The sequence below is a fragment of the Cydia pomonella genome, chromosome 9, assembly GCF_033807575.1.
Source record: "Cydia pomonella isolate Wapato2018A chromosome 9, ilCydPomo1, whole genome shotgun sequence".
Taxonomy (NCBI): domain Eukaryota; kingdom Metazoa; phylum Arthropoda; class Insecta; order Lepidoptera; family Tortricidae; genus Cydia; species Cydia pomonella.
Window position 1 is genome coordinate 15,007,445 of NC_084711.1, and position 14,282 is coordinate 15,021,726.

At 36.2% G+C, this 14,282-nt stretch overlaps 1 protein-coding gene across 2 annotated transcripts in view; it reads right to left on the reverse strand.

Annotated features, from left to right (window-relative positions):
- LOC133521460 (ecdysone receptor) overlaps positions 1 to 14,282 on the reverse strand; it is a 378,815-nt gene that overhangs the window by 157,147 nt on the left and 207,386 nt on the right. The gene's annotated exons all lie outside the window — the stretch shown is intronic.

Consider the following 14,282-nt stretch of genomic DNA (forward strand, 5'->3'; position numbering starts at 1 on the left):
AAATGGTAATTTTGTATTACACATATCCTGTACTTCAACTTTAATAAACTACATTTTTGTTACTATAAATTTGAATTAGTGTAAATGAAAGTTAGACGAAATCAATTTTCTCCAGAAATTACTTCAAAACAAGTGACAATTTCTCTGAAAATTGACTTAATTTCAACGTAATTTTGATACTTAAACAATCTACAACATTTGCTGAAACTGTTCTTATACATCATTTTGTATAATTTACTACCATAATTTATATGAATTTTTAAACACTATCCCTTCTCGTCACCTATTACCGGGGACGCACGCTTGCGACCTCATTATTAAAAGGCAAGATGAAAAAACGTGCTAATAGAAACCAATACTTGTTATTTAGATATTACGTAACAAAAGGTGTACAATTCCAACGACTAAATCTTTCAATTTAAAATTTTTGCTCTAAAATCGTTACCGGGCTCTTAAGATAGGAGTTGGAATCAGGAACATGTCATCATCAGATCATTCTGTTAATTATATATAAAATATAGAACGTTGCTTAGACATTCGTGAACGATATCTTGAACACAAGTAACCAGCGGTAGAAAATGTTCTTTCGCATTCCACACTTGTCTGACACTACAGACTAAAACAAAGGACACTGAACATAGTAAGACGGGTCGGGTAAGGGTGGCGAGAAGGGAAAGGGCGAGGGATTAGCGACCACTCATTTGTCACAAAACATTGCTTCCTAGTTCCTACTCCGACGAGATCATAAGATGCAGAAAAGTAAGTATTTTAAGTGTCTCTTCGTAATCGTAAACCGTAGTAATTGTTTTTTTTTTGTAAGTACGAAGACATAGATGGGCTAATTCAACAGGTTGTTACATTTTTATTTGCCTATACAACGTTCGGTAAATTCCCGGTTACGGCTGGAAATTACCGGTATTTTACCGACTGTAATATTGGTCAAATTACCGGGTAACCGGTTAACCGGTTAACCGGTTAGCATTCCCTAGATGGACCTATGTAATTTGGCCACGTAAGCAGGGAGCTGTTGGAGAAGAGATTGGGAAAGGCTGTTCTTTTTAAGGAAGGACCCGTTGGAAAGGAGAAGATCACAATCGGATGATGTGAAAAGTTGTTTACTCTCTCACTTTGTTCATTCAAGTCGATGTCAGTGCAAATTTAGGTTAGACGGACAAGACGGACTGTACAGTTAATTGTCATCATCATTCCATCTCATCTCCCAAACAATTCCTACTCTTGCACAAAAGCCCTACTCACAATGGCCGTAATTATCGGTCCCTTGCCGCCCTCATCCAACAGACTATCAACCTTCATGAGATTATCAGCCTTGTAGGAGGCCTAGTGTAGGCATTGGTATGCGTATGAATGAGATTTGAGGTAAATAAGAGTAAATCATGAGTTCCATGTAACGAGGAATTAAACTATGTGCTAACCTGATAATTACTTCGGAATTGATTATTATCTACAACTACTGACATATCACGTCATTAAGGATGGTCTATGACGATGAAAATTTTTCTTAAAGACTCAGAAACATAGAGCCTGGACCTCTTTAGTGTGACAGACTTACAGACGCGCGTCACCCTTTCAGTTTGCAATCTCTTTGCCCAAAAACAAAACGTAGTGAAATGACATATTTCAAGTGGTTTCTTTATTCTTGGTAGTTTTAGTAAGCATCATATAATCGTAGTGAGTACCTGTATTTTCTTTTTACCTAAGTCTTTCATTTCGTTTACTCATCTCTCTAACAAAGAACAATCGAGAATCATTATATTTTTTAATCTTTGATCTCATCTCAAGATAAGAAACATAAACATTGAAGTACAGTTAACATTGCTTTGAAGAAAGAACAAAGACCAGTTCTGAAGGTTGAAGCCAAGGAAAAAGTGCTAAAAAGGTACGACTAGATTTTTCTTAGCAACATATTTTACTCGTGAATGCGCAACGCTTTGTTTTCATTTACAGGTAGTATAATTTCAAATTTCTAAATAGAAATCTAAATAATATTTTTGCTTTGAAGTGTTGTATAAAAGCTAAACAAAATATTATATACGGGTACACAAAACCTTAACAAATTAGACACCTAAACCGGCCTCAAGAATCGCTTTATTGATAGATGAAAACCGCATGAAAGTTCGGCATAAAATTCGTTCAGTAGTTTTTGAGTATTTTTGCGAATATACAGAATTATAGACATACAGACAGACGCGGCGGGGGACTTTGTTTTATAAGGTGTAGTGATTTAATCTAACTAAATTGGACGTCCATAATACGATGTTTCTATGTCGTAACTGCAGCTACTTTATGTATTAGAAATACAAACTAAGTACATATAGCAAATTATAACTCCCCCTTTTATATAGATCCTGAGTATTTAATAAGCCAATGATAGGTTTTATAATAATAATAAAACATTTAAAATCCATTAAATGTTACATTACACGTTGCATTTAATACAATGTAAAATAGAACAGGTCGATCAAGCAAAAATAACCCTGGACCACCATGGAACTATGTTACTAGTCATATTATGCTTATAATTCAAACCTAAACAGTCTTATTATTTGGCAACGTTCCTAGCGTTCCACTTTATTTATTATCCGTAAAGTTTTGTTGTCCGATATTACTAGCATGCCAAGTAAACTGTACAAGCATCTTAAATCTAGCAACTATCTGTAATCACCTCGTAAAGCAGCGTCGCGGGATTAGCCCATTTATCCAGACTAATATGCCCGGGTTACCCGGGTATACCCGGGCATTCAACGTTACCCGGATAAGACGTTGGCAATTGGCTACATTGTTCGCCCATCGTAAAAGGAGATACATGGATATTACTCGTATAGTTACGACATTATTCAATAGTTGTCCCGGTTTTAAAGAGTAGATGGAGGAGACGGTATTTAGTGACATCTATTCTATATTTACAAGACTGTATTAGTAAAGTCACTCTGGGATTTTATGGGAGGAAGTAGTTTTGTCGCAAATTTTTAGTTTTTTTAGCAGTAGCAAGAAGGTAAGCGATTTTGACGTGTCTATTTACTAAAAACACTTGAAAAATAATTCACAGCAAATATGTAACAATTACAAATCATATACGTTGTTTTGCTTTCATAAGTAATATAAAGTAATTTTTAAATAGCGTTTTTCAATATTTTTCAATAAAAAAAACTCGCTATAAAAAACGAACTATAGTATAAGGTCACTGTGGGCAAGACCGTCTACAAGGCAAGTCCGTCAACACATTATAACTCTTGAATTAGAAAGCGTTTGCCGCTTTGGAGTCGAGTTTATAAGTCAGTTTTTCGCGCTAGTTCCCTCACTCTAAAACAGATGGCGCTGTGACAACGAACTTCAGAGCAATCCGCGTAAACAAGTCATTACGTGTATGGAACTCGAAGTGATAGTGCGACAGTCTTTGCAAATAAAATTGTTAAAAATAGTTTGTGATCAGATTTTGCACCAGAACTCGACTACGTAAGTAATATAAGACCCGGCAATCTTTATTATGTGTTTAAATTATAAGATATTGGCTTAGTTTTGTAATTATACGTTCCATCATTCATCACATTAAAATTTTGCTAAGTTGGAAAGTCCGTCTACTATGCACAAGGCAAGTCCGTCATATGCCGGACTTTCCTTGAATCAGAGGTTACCAACTGTTAAATGGCTTCAATATTATTTATTGCGATTTTATAAGGTTACTACAGATACGCATTTTTACGACATTGCGTATGATGTTTGTGTTTTGTATTTATTAACAATTTTAATCTGGAAACTAGTAAAGAAATGTGTTCTTTATCCTCAGCACTATGTAACCGAAAATACAAATAAGAAAATACCTATTAAGTAAATAAATGAATAAATATTGGCCGCAAGCTAAGCATAGCTTAGCTTTTACTATTGATGCTAGGCGACGACATATAGAAACTCATATAGATAAATATATAAAAAACAAACATGACTGAAGGAACAAATATCTGTGTATATTATACAAGCAAATGCCCCTACCGGGATTCGGGCCTTCATATGTTATATTATTATACCTATGACACATATTATTACCCTTTTTACTCCTCTTGAATTTTAGAATACGGTTGTACAGTCATATTTTCTTGATAGTTTTGAAGATTAAAATCACTGCAGCCATACGAGTCCATACGTATTTTTTATTTCGGAACATTTATTGTACTTATCGTGATTTAGGCGATTTGCCTACACCGTGATACAAGGTTACGCGCCACGCCAACGCTGTACCGCGTGTGCCACGCCGCTATGTGACGTGGGTTCTTCGCCTTACTTATCCTGAAAATTTACGTATGTAGGGTACCTACTTGTGTTATGGAATTTGATTTGCCAATTACTATTTGATTTAAACTTGATACTCCTATGAGCTTATTTATGTAACCCTCTTTGATCTCCATAAATTTAAAACAACGAGTAAATTTAAAATGACTATTGGTATTTTATTTGAGAAGAAAAAAAATAAGTACGTATAATTATTTTCCAAAAAAGGTTTACCACCCCATTTACGTAGTATATGCCGGACTTACCTTTTAATAAGAAAAATTGTGTTTATTTCGAATCTAAACCCTATATTAACAAGTTTAGAGTACACTTTTCATTGTCTGGTTTCATTCTTTGTAAGGATTCTAATACGAACACATAAGCACCCATAGTATGGCTGATAACGTTACTAGACGGACTTACCTTAAACTACACGGGAAGTCCGTCTACTCGCCGAATTTTTAAAAATACTATTGTTTTTCTTAATTAATGATTAAAATGATCTGTCACTATAGCTTAATTATTATATATGAAATTCTTCATCGTATGTGATTACAAGCGGTCACGTAAGTGAATAATTAACGGAGCTAGAATACTCCAATGTAAAAAATAAATAAAGTATGCCGGTCTTGCCCACAGTCACCTTAATTTTTTTCTGCAAATAGCGCGCAGACCTTAGGTACTTAGGTATGTCTAAAGTAACGGACTTAAATGCCATACAAATAAAATACATAAATATCACCATCTCTACCTCATTTGGTTAAAAAAATTAATAATTTATTATTATGTATATATTATTTCAACATGAAAAGCTATCAAGTCTTGACAGTGTGTCAAGACAGTGTATTAGGCCATTTGTAATTCTTCAACCCTCAAAGACGTTACCTGACGCTCACGGCTACAATCCAATATCAACCTTCGTGCATTTCGACAAGGTTCACGATGCGGCACACGGTAAGCGTGGCATTTAAAGGGTTAAAAAAGTAATGTCGTAAACTATAAAACTGTAGAATACTTATTATAATGTACCTACTTATTTTAACATAAAAAGCAATCAAGTCTTGACACTCTGATGGATGAAAATGTCAAGCATCCTGTCATTCCACAAGGCATCTAATTAGTATTGCATTCACGTCCTTTCGCGTTTTGCATCGCAGCTTTGCAATTGCAGACACGGAAATTTACATAAAAGAATCATTTGTCGTTTATTGTTGGGCGTAATAAAATAACTCTGTAAAATATGATGAGATATTTGCAATATTGAGGCCCAGAGTACGTACGTAGCACAGAGAAAATCCATAAAGCGCGTCACAGACGGAGCGATAATATAATAAATAAATAAATATTATAGGACATTATTGACTAGGCCCCACAGTAAGCTCAAGAAGGCTTGTGTTGTGGGTACTTAGACAAGGATATATATACTATATAAATACTTAAATACATAGAAAACACCCAAGACTCAGGAACAAAATATCCGTGTTCATCACACAAACAAATGTCCTTGCCAGGATTTGAATCCGGAATCACCAGCTTTATAGGCAGGGTCACTACCCACTAGGCCAGAACGGTCATATATATATATATTAATATACCGTAAAATACGGACAGATCTTATAGTAAGTATAGCTAAGCACCACACACGCCAACGATACCAAAATATATATCGCTGTATGTCTAGCACCTACATTGCGAGACGAAATATACCAAAATATATCGTAATATACCTAGCTATAATATTACAACATATCTTAAGATACCTTGCTATAAGATATCGTGAGATATATCATAGCTTCGTGTATGGACTCGGTCAAATGGCACGTAAAATATATCGTAAGATGTCTTGCTATAAGATATCTTTTGGCATATTATCGCTCCGTCTGTGACGGGCTTAAGAGCTTACGATGCGTTTGAGTCTATAAAATGTCACGATCTCTACATTTTAATAAGTTACCAACTTAATTTTATGTACATGTTGCTGCACTTGTCTACATTAATTCTTTTTTACGCTTATCTACTCAATTTTCCAGTTCTATAAATGGATGCATTCGCCTTTGCACTTGATATTTTTCTACTACGACTATCTATTGTAACGTAGTAACGGTTTGCGATCCGGATCTGGAATGTATGAAGTTATCCGGATCCACGAATCTTCACATACATTTCAGATCCAACGTGGAAACCCTAGAAGTAGTTTTTATTACTACTACTAATTTACATTAAGGTGCCATAGATTCAAGGAGCGGAGTTTTTGAAAAATCTTACCGCTTTTTTAGATCACAATACGGTTGCCAAAAATTTAATTAGAATTCTTGAGAATTTTCTCTAGTGACTTCATCGATTCAAATCCTGATTTTTTGACATTTGCTCTATAGAAAAAAAGCGGCCAAGTGCGAGTCGGACTCGCGCATGAAGGGTTCCGTACCATTTAAGACGTATTAAAAAAAAAACTACTTACTAGATCTTGTTCAACATTTTACCACTTTGGACACACATTTTACCACTTTGGAAGTGTCTCTCGCGCAAACTATTCAGTTTAGAAAAAAATGATATTAGGAACCTAAATATCATTTTTGAAGACCTATCCATAGATACCCCACACGTATGGGTTTGATGATTTTTTTTTTAATTTTAAGACGTATTAAAAAAAAACTACTTAATAGATCTCGTTCGAACCAATCTTCGGTGGAAGTTTGCATGGCAATGTATATCATATATTTTTTTTAGATTTTTCATTCTGTTATTTTAGAAGTTACGGGGGGGGGGGGGGGACACACTTTTTACCCCTTTGGAAGTGTCTCTCGCGCAAACTATTCAGTTTAGAAAAAAATGATATTAAAAACCTCAATATCATTTTTAAAGACCTATCCATAGATACCCCACACGTATGGGTTCGATGATTTTTTTTTTTTTGATAAAAAAAGATTTTTTGAGTTTCAGTTCTAAGTATGGGGAACCCCCAAAATTTATTGTTTTTTTTTTCTATTTTTGTGTAAACATCATAATGCGGTTCATAGAATACATCTACTTACCAAGTTTGAACAGTATAGCTTTTATAGTTTCGGAAAAAAGTGGCTGTAACAGAATCGGACAGACAGACGGACATGACGAATCTATAAGGGTTCCGTTTTTTGCCATTTGGCTACGGAACCCTAAAAATCACGAACATAGGTCTAAAACGTACTTTTGTAACAATTTAAAAAGTGCGCAATTTTAATTTTGAGGGAACTCTTCGTTTACTTTTTTTACAACAAATTAATGATTCATAAACACGATATACGCGTTCCCGAGTACGCACATCCATCTCGCTCTTGCTTACCCTCAGTGAGAGTGAGAGAAGAACACAGACCTACGAGACATTAACTACAACATAATGATTTGCAGTACGCGACCGGCTCATATCATTTGCTCAGCTTGAAAAGGAATCCCTGAGAAGTCTGAAACATGTCACCCAGTGAGACTATAAATACGTGAGCAGAATCCTACTATTAAAATGGATGGAACTGACTTATTTGTTAATGTACGAGTATTAGCGAACAGTGCCAGTAAAACCAAAGTTGGTAGTTTTTTTTATAACACGACTATCTAACTTTACGGCCACTAATTTGACACTGACATATTCGCTAGCGTGTACGTAACTTATTTTCTATGCATTCTCGTACTCGCATATTAGTGCGAGCGAGATGTATTAGAAAGTAAGTTACGCAGACGTTAGTGAATATGCCAGTTTGACACTGTTAAGGCAGTCGTGGTAAGGCTAATGTGCATAAAAAGATACGGGCTATTTAGGTTCCTAGGGTACAGATGACTGATCATTTTATTTTATTTGCAACTATTATTTTTATAAAGAAACTACTAGGCATCTAGAGTCTGTGCGGAAAAAGAAGAGTCATAGAATGTATTGCTTCCCTTATATTCCACGACTCTTGTCTTTCCGCACAGACTCTAATTAAAACATGTTGGAGTAAAAAAAAATGTACATATAGAATGATTCATGAGGCGTGAGGAGAATCAAGCCTGCGCATTCAGTAAATTTTTCGTACTTGTATTGGTGAGATTAACACGACACACAAGTGACAAATTGAATGTCATCGGAGTCTGTTTATTTTTGAAAAATCGTATCTCACTAAAGTATGACATTTTATTTTCTTCTTAATCTAAGTGCTGTCATAATGGTTAAAGTGGTTTTATTTTATCTTTGTTAATTTAGTGTTTTAAGATGTCCATGATTGTAGTTACATTTTGCCTTTACCAAAAGGTAAATAACAGAAAAAAAGCGTGATTGTTTTACTTTAATATGATGGTGAACGATTCATTAACATTTACTGATAGTGTAGGTATAGTCCTGCTCTCGTCTTATAAATCATGTATATGTAATAAGCTGATTGAAGAATTTTATGAGTTACATAGTAAAGTCTTAAAGATTTTACGAGGAACTTAAAATATATGCAAATCATACGATTTTGTTCTAACAAAGTTCGCTTTGCAGAGTATACACTCAATGCTAATACAAATGGGTCACTTTGTACGAAAATGACATTTAGAGTAAACTATTTTTATTGCTTTTGAGTCTATAAGAGTCTACATTTTTTAATGTTTTAAGTCTAAATATTTTTCCTAGCCTGCGTTTTATTTCTACCTTCTGATCCTGCCAGACAGCGACGTCAAGTTTTATTACTTTGTAAGGGTTTGAAAGCTAAGAAAGGAGTTAACTTCTTATATGTTTCTTTCAACAAGTTTTCATTTCTATTCATGCATTCTTATCTTGGTCCATTAGTAGAAGTAATTGGTAAGTATATTTTATTTATTTATTTAAACTTCATTGCATAAAAGAAAACTTATCGTACAAAAGGCGGACTTAATGCCAAAAGGCATTCTCTACCGGTCAACCTTAAGGTTAGTATTTTAGGGGAGTATTTTATTAGGCACTGTCTCCATTGTCGAAGGTCATGGCCTTTTTGCATCTGATTATAAATTAAATTAGCTCAGTTGTTCTGTAGAACTGGTATCCAAACCTAAAATAATGAGCCGGTGCACGGGGCATAGTGCAAGTACGCGTTGCACAACCCGCGCCGGCGCAGAGAAAGCGCGTGACGTCACGACCTCGACACGCTCACCTACTTGCGCCCCACCAGCGCCATCGTCAGCCCAATGTCGTACCGGAGCTTTCTCCGTACCCTCACATACGCCAATCAAGTCAATCCAATCTCTCATCTTGGATCCAGATAGTGAAACTCCTTGACAAACTCGATGGTGCGTCAAATCATACGTCAGTCTATCAGTTTTTAGATCAAGTTGGGTTATCTAGTGCGCATAGTACTGTCATTTTGTCATACAAGCCTTCCGATTACGACGCTATAACATAAACTTGATACAGTTCCATTTTAAACGCCATGTTTACAATAACAGCGGGCGTATTAACAGTACTGTAGTATATACGCCTTTATTCGGGCATAACAATAGCTTTTAACTCTGTAGATCTTCAAGGGCGTTTAAAGTAGGAAAGTGTCTTAACTACACAAAGCGTAGCAATTGGGTCATTAAAACTAAAGTAACTCGGCACTTGTAAAGAGTGCTGGCAGTCAAGTTAAACAAATGGCACTAGGATCACGAGACCCAGTTGAAGTGAAGCTATAGAAAATAACAAGGAGTAGCAACCACTAAAAACATTGAAAAATTTACTATGATGCAACTCATAATCTTCTAGTTAATGTAGATCGTAATCATAACATTAGATGTTACGACTGGACGTTAAAGCTTACAAACTGACGGCGTCGGTTCGTTATTTTTCTCGTAGTACCTGACACTTCCCGTTTCATGTGACCTTTAAGTTCCACCATTCGTTGTGAGAAAGCGATTTCTTAAATGGCTGTGGCATGTCCTACTTCGATTTTCACGGATCGCTTGGCAGGTTGCGGCGCCGGGTCCGCCTTACAACGTCCATTGTTGAAGTCCATACGTGACATTGGCTCTCAAATTGCTGCTAAATGAGATGATTCTCTTTTACGACTCACCCGATAAACTTTTATGACACATTACAATAACGTTGGTATAAAATACGACAAGCACAATCGGAAGAATCTAAGTGCAGTGTATTCTGTTTCCAGAAATTTATACACCGCAGTCGCTAGTCTCCCCGATTGCGATCGCCAGATTTATGCGCGATTTTATTCTCTGTTCGCGCTCAGAAAATATTCAGTACTCGAAATAAATCAGGTATGGTTCGCCAGCGCGGACGTTAAGAATCCTTGGATCGGTCAGCGGATATTCGCTTAGATCGAATAAAGAGATTTATCGGGAAGGAATGAGTACGTAGGAGCGCCGGATATTGGTGGCAGCGTCCTGGGAATGTTCTGGAATGCATTGACCGCTGGCTCGTGAAGTTGTGATGTGTTGCAGCCCGCGTGGCGCGCCATAAGTATCTGGACGTTGCACATTTGTAATCTAAATGCAAAACTACGGTGCTCTCTCGCAGCGCCATTACAAGACGTCGATGACGCGGAAATAGAATTTACGATTGGCGCGACCCCGAGTGCACTGTTCACTCGATAAATTAAGCGAGGTCAGCGCGTTTTGCGCACCATTGCGTCATTGGACCTTGTTTTGATTACATTTTCGTAGATATCGTAGGCCAGGGTTCGATAACCGGGCATAAGGTAGAAACAGTGTGTTGTCTGTAATTAGAGTCGGTGCGAGGCTTCTAAATTATTAAGCGTCGAGCAAATTAAACGTAGCATATACTGTTCAAATGTGATTGCCGACACTTGTGAGTTCTCACGGGGCTTCCCTACTCCACGTAGCTAAGTAACATAATCCATCGGGATCTACATAACTGTTAAAATTATTTGGCATTAGAATTTAGGATTAAGGATACTGTAATGTAAGATTTAAGATAGGTTATTAGGTTACACTTTCGTGACTTGTTGAACAAAGACAACATTGATCATATTTCGAAGGACTTTGTCTAGAACGTGGGATTAAGGATACTGTAATGTAAGATTTAAGATAGGTTATTAGGTTACACTTTCGTGACTTGTTGAACAAAGACAACATTGATCATATTTCGAAGGACTTTGTCTAGAACGTGGACATCTTCGTATAGACCAATAGTGGGACCGGATTTTTGCCCTATAAGTTTCGATAATTCTAAAGAGTGAAAAGTGATGTTTATCTGTTATGGGACATATTTTTAAGCATATTTGTAATATATGAAGAAAATTTAGAACGAGCGTTAGATATAAATAAGGTATTTATGTATTTTTATTGATGAATTTTGAATATTGAATTAAAGTACAAAATTTAAGCATCGTCTTTTATAATATGTATGAGGCTTTATGCTATCAAATTTTTAGAAAAAAAATCAACGTGCTACTTTGTCAAACTCAAATTAGCTTATTATTTTGTCAATATTGAATTAAAGTTTGAAAAATCCACAATATCATATCTAAATTCTTAAGTTAATAGGCAAGGAAAAAAATTAGAAGAATAGGATATGTGCTTTACAATTAATATGCGTTTTTTGTCCTGTAAGATCTAATATTGAATTAAAGTCCGTAGAGATAAGTCTATTACTATAAAATAATATATGCAGCCATTTTATGGAAAGTAAGAAATATCTGTGTGTAGCTTGCATTGTAATAGTAAAATCAACTTAAAAAGGCGCGAAATTCATAACCACGCCGCGCTGGTCCGTCAACATGTCGGCTCGGCGCGCGGGAGCCTATCGTAGCCGACCTAGTGAGCGATAGATACCTCGCCCCGCCCGCGCCCCCCGCTCAGCTTCGCAAGCGCTGTTTGTCTTTTCTTTCAAATCATTCATTTGTTTGTTTATCGTGCACATAAATTAGATGCGGATATTACATGAATTTAATCATAGAATAAAAGTTATTATGACTTCAAAATGAGTGAAAAATGTTTGATATGTGTACTGTACTGACTTAGTAACAGAGAAAAAACGAGGAATTGAGCAGCTAATAACTGCGAGCAAATAATCTTTCTTGGTGATGGGAAAGTTAAATATTTCTACGGGAAGGAGGTACTACGTTTCCATAAAAAGTGTAGATTATACATTGAGTCGAAGGCTATACCGGCGTACAAAAGACTAATGGAGGTGGCATCAGAGGGCTTACCGCGAACCACGTTCGACGTGTTGCCTCCCTGTCATACTTACGTACGAATTTACAAGTGCGACAGAGAGGTAACACGTCGAACGTGGTTCGCGATAGGCCCTCAAATGTACAGCCAAGTGACGATGATGAAAATTACATTTTCAAAACTTTTGTCTTTTGTTACCATTGTGTTAGCCGCCTGTACTTACTTTCAACATAATATTAGTAGTTTATGTTACTGCTACATAATAAAAGGCATTAAAATACACGAGTGTGGGCTTAGGAAACGAACGAAGTGAGTTTCTTAAAAAGATCACACGAGTGTTTTAATGCCTAATTATCTTATACCTTTAAACGAGCAATTCTTGTATATATATATTTCCGGGATCTCGGAAACGGCTCTAACGATTTTGCTGAAATTTGGTATATGGGGGTTTTTGGGGGTAAACAATCGATCTAGATTAGTCTTATGTTTGGGAAAACGCGTGTTTTCGAGTTTTCATGCGTTATTCTTTGGTCGCTAATTTCGTGTTGCCGGCCACTGTCCGTCTGGTCCAGCGGGTTAAGACGCGGACTGCTAAGCGAGTGTTACGGGTTCGAATCTCGCCTGGTGACTAACTTTTGTTTTTTTTTTATATGTTCAATTTTATATATAATTTTTTAATTTTTATTGTTTTAGACAAGTTTAATTTAGTAAAAGAATGTAGTTAAGATTATCACCTATACACCACCATATTACAATAAATAGTTAGTTATAACCGAGCAAATAACCGAGCAAAGCTCGGTCGCCCAGGTACTGTATAGTTATTGCAGGTAGTTCGCAATCACATTTTTAGCACAGGCATTATAAGAGAGGTATGGGCATTAGGGTGGTCCTTATTTCTCGATTTCTGAAAAGTAAATGGGGCACCCCTTCAAATTGTTATTTAGCATTAGTTATTTCCACACAATTTTTTTTTATTTTTTTTATCTAGTTTTAGAGGTCGCTACCGAAGGTCACAGTTTTGAAAAATATTAAAAAAATAACAATTTTATGAATAACGCCAACTATTTATTCGTGCGTTTTTATTATAAAATTTTGAGTTGTTAAATGAAATCAAGTACTATTGCCTACTAGCGATGCACTGACGCGTCCTCCACCCCCCTCTCACACCCCCGCGACGCGACCGCGTGGAACGATCTTCAGTCCATTTTCGTTATTGCGAGAGTGTGCACGTAATCCTCAAGCGTATAGTTGTAAAGTGTTGCAATGGCGTCTACAAGCAGTGGAATACGCTTGTCAACGCGAAATACAACTAACATCTGGCTTATAGGCCAGTTAACACCAAATTTGAAGCAAACAAAATTGCCCTCAATACGTGAAGTGCTAAGTTTGTTTTTTTACTTTAAAACCGTTGAAAAAAAAAATCTATAAGAGAGTCTGCGACGGCGACTGCCCATTCCGTCTTGACCATATGGGAAAAAGCTGCAATACCAACAAGATTAAAGAAACATGTAATAGCCAAAATTGAATACCGCTTCAAAGAGTGGCAGAAACTTAAAAAAATAAAGAAAATGTGTTAAAACATGGGGATTAAGTGACAAAGTTAAATGTTTCTGTTTTGACACAACGGCCGTTAACACTGGACTGCGAAACGGATGCTGCGTTATTTTAGAACAAAAAATGGAAAAAGATATGCTTTGGCTCGCCTGTCGACAGCACATAATCGAAATTATGTTAGAAGCCATTGCAAATCAAGCCCTTGGTCCATCTAGTGGCCCAGAAATTTTGATATTCAAAAGGTTCAAAAAGAATTGGACCAATATTGATCCTAAGGATTACAAGACTGTGATTTCTGATCCCAGCTCTGCCAAATATATTGAAAATGTCTCTTCAGAAATGATTTCTTT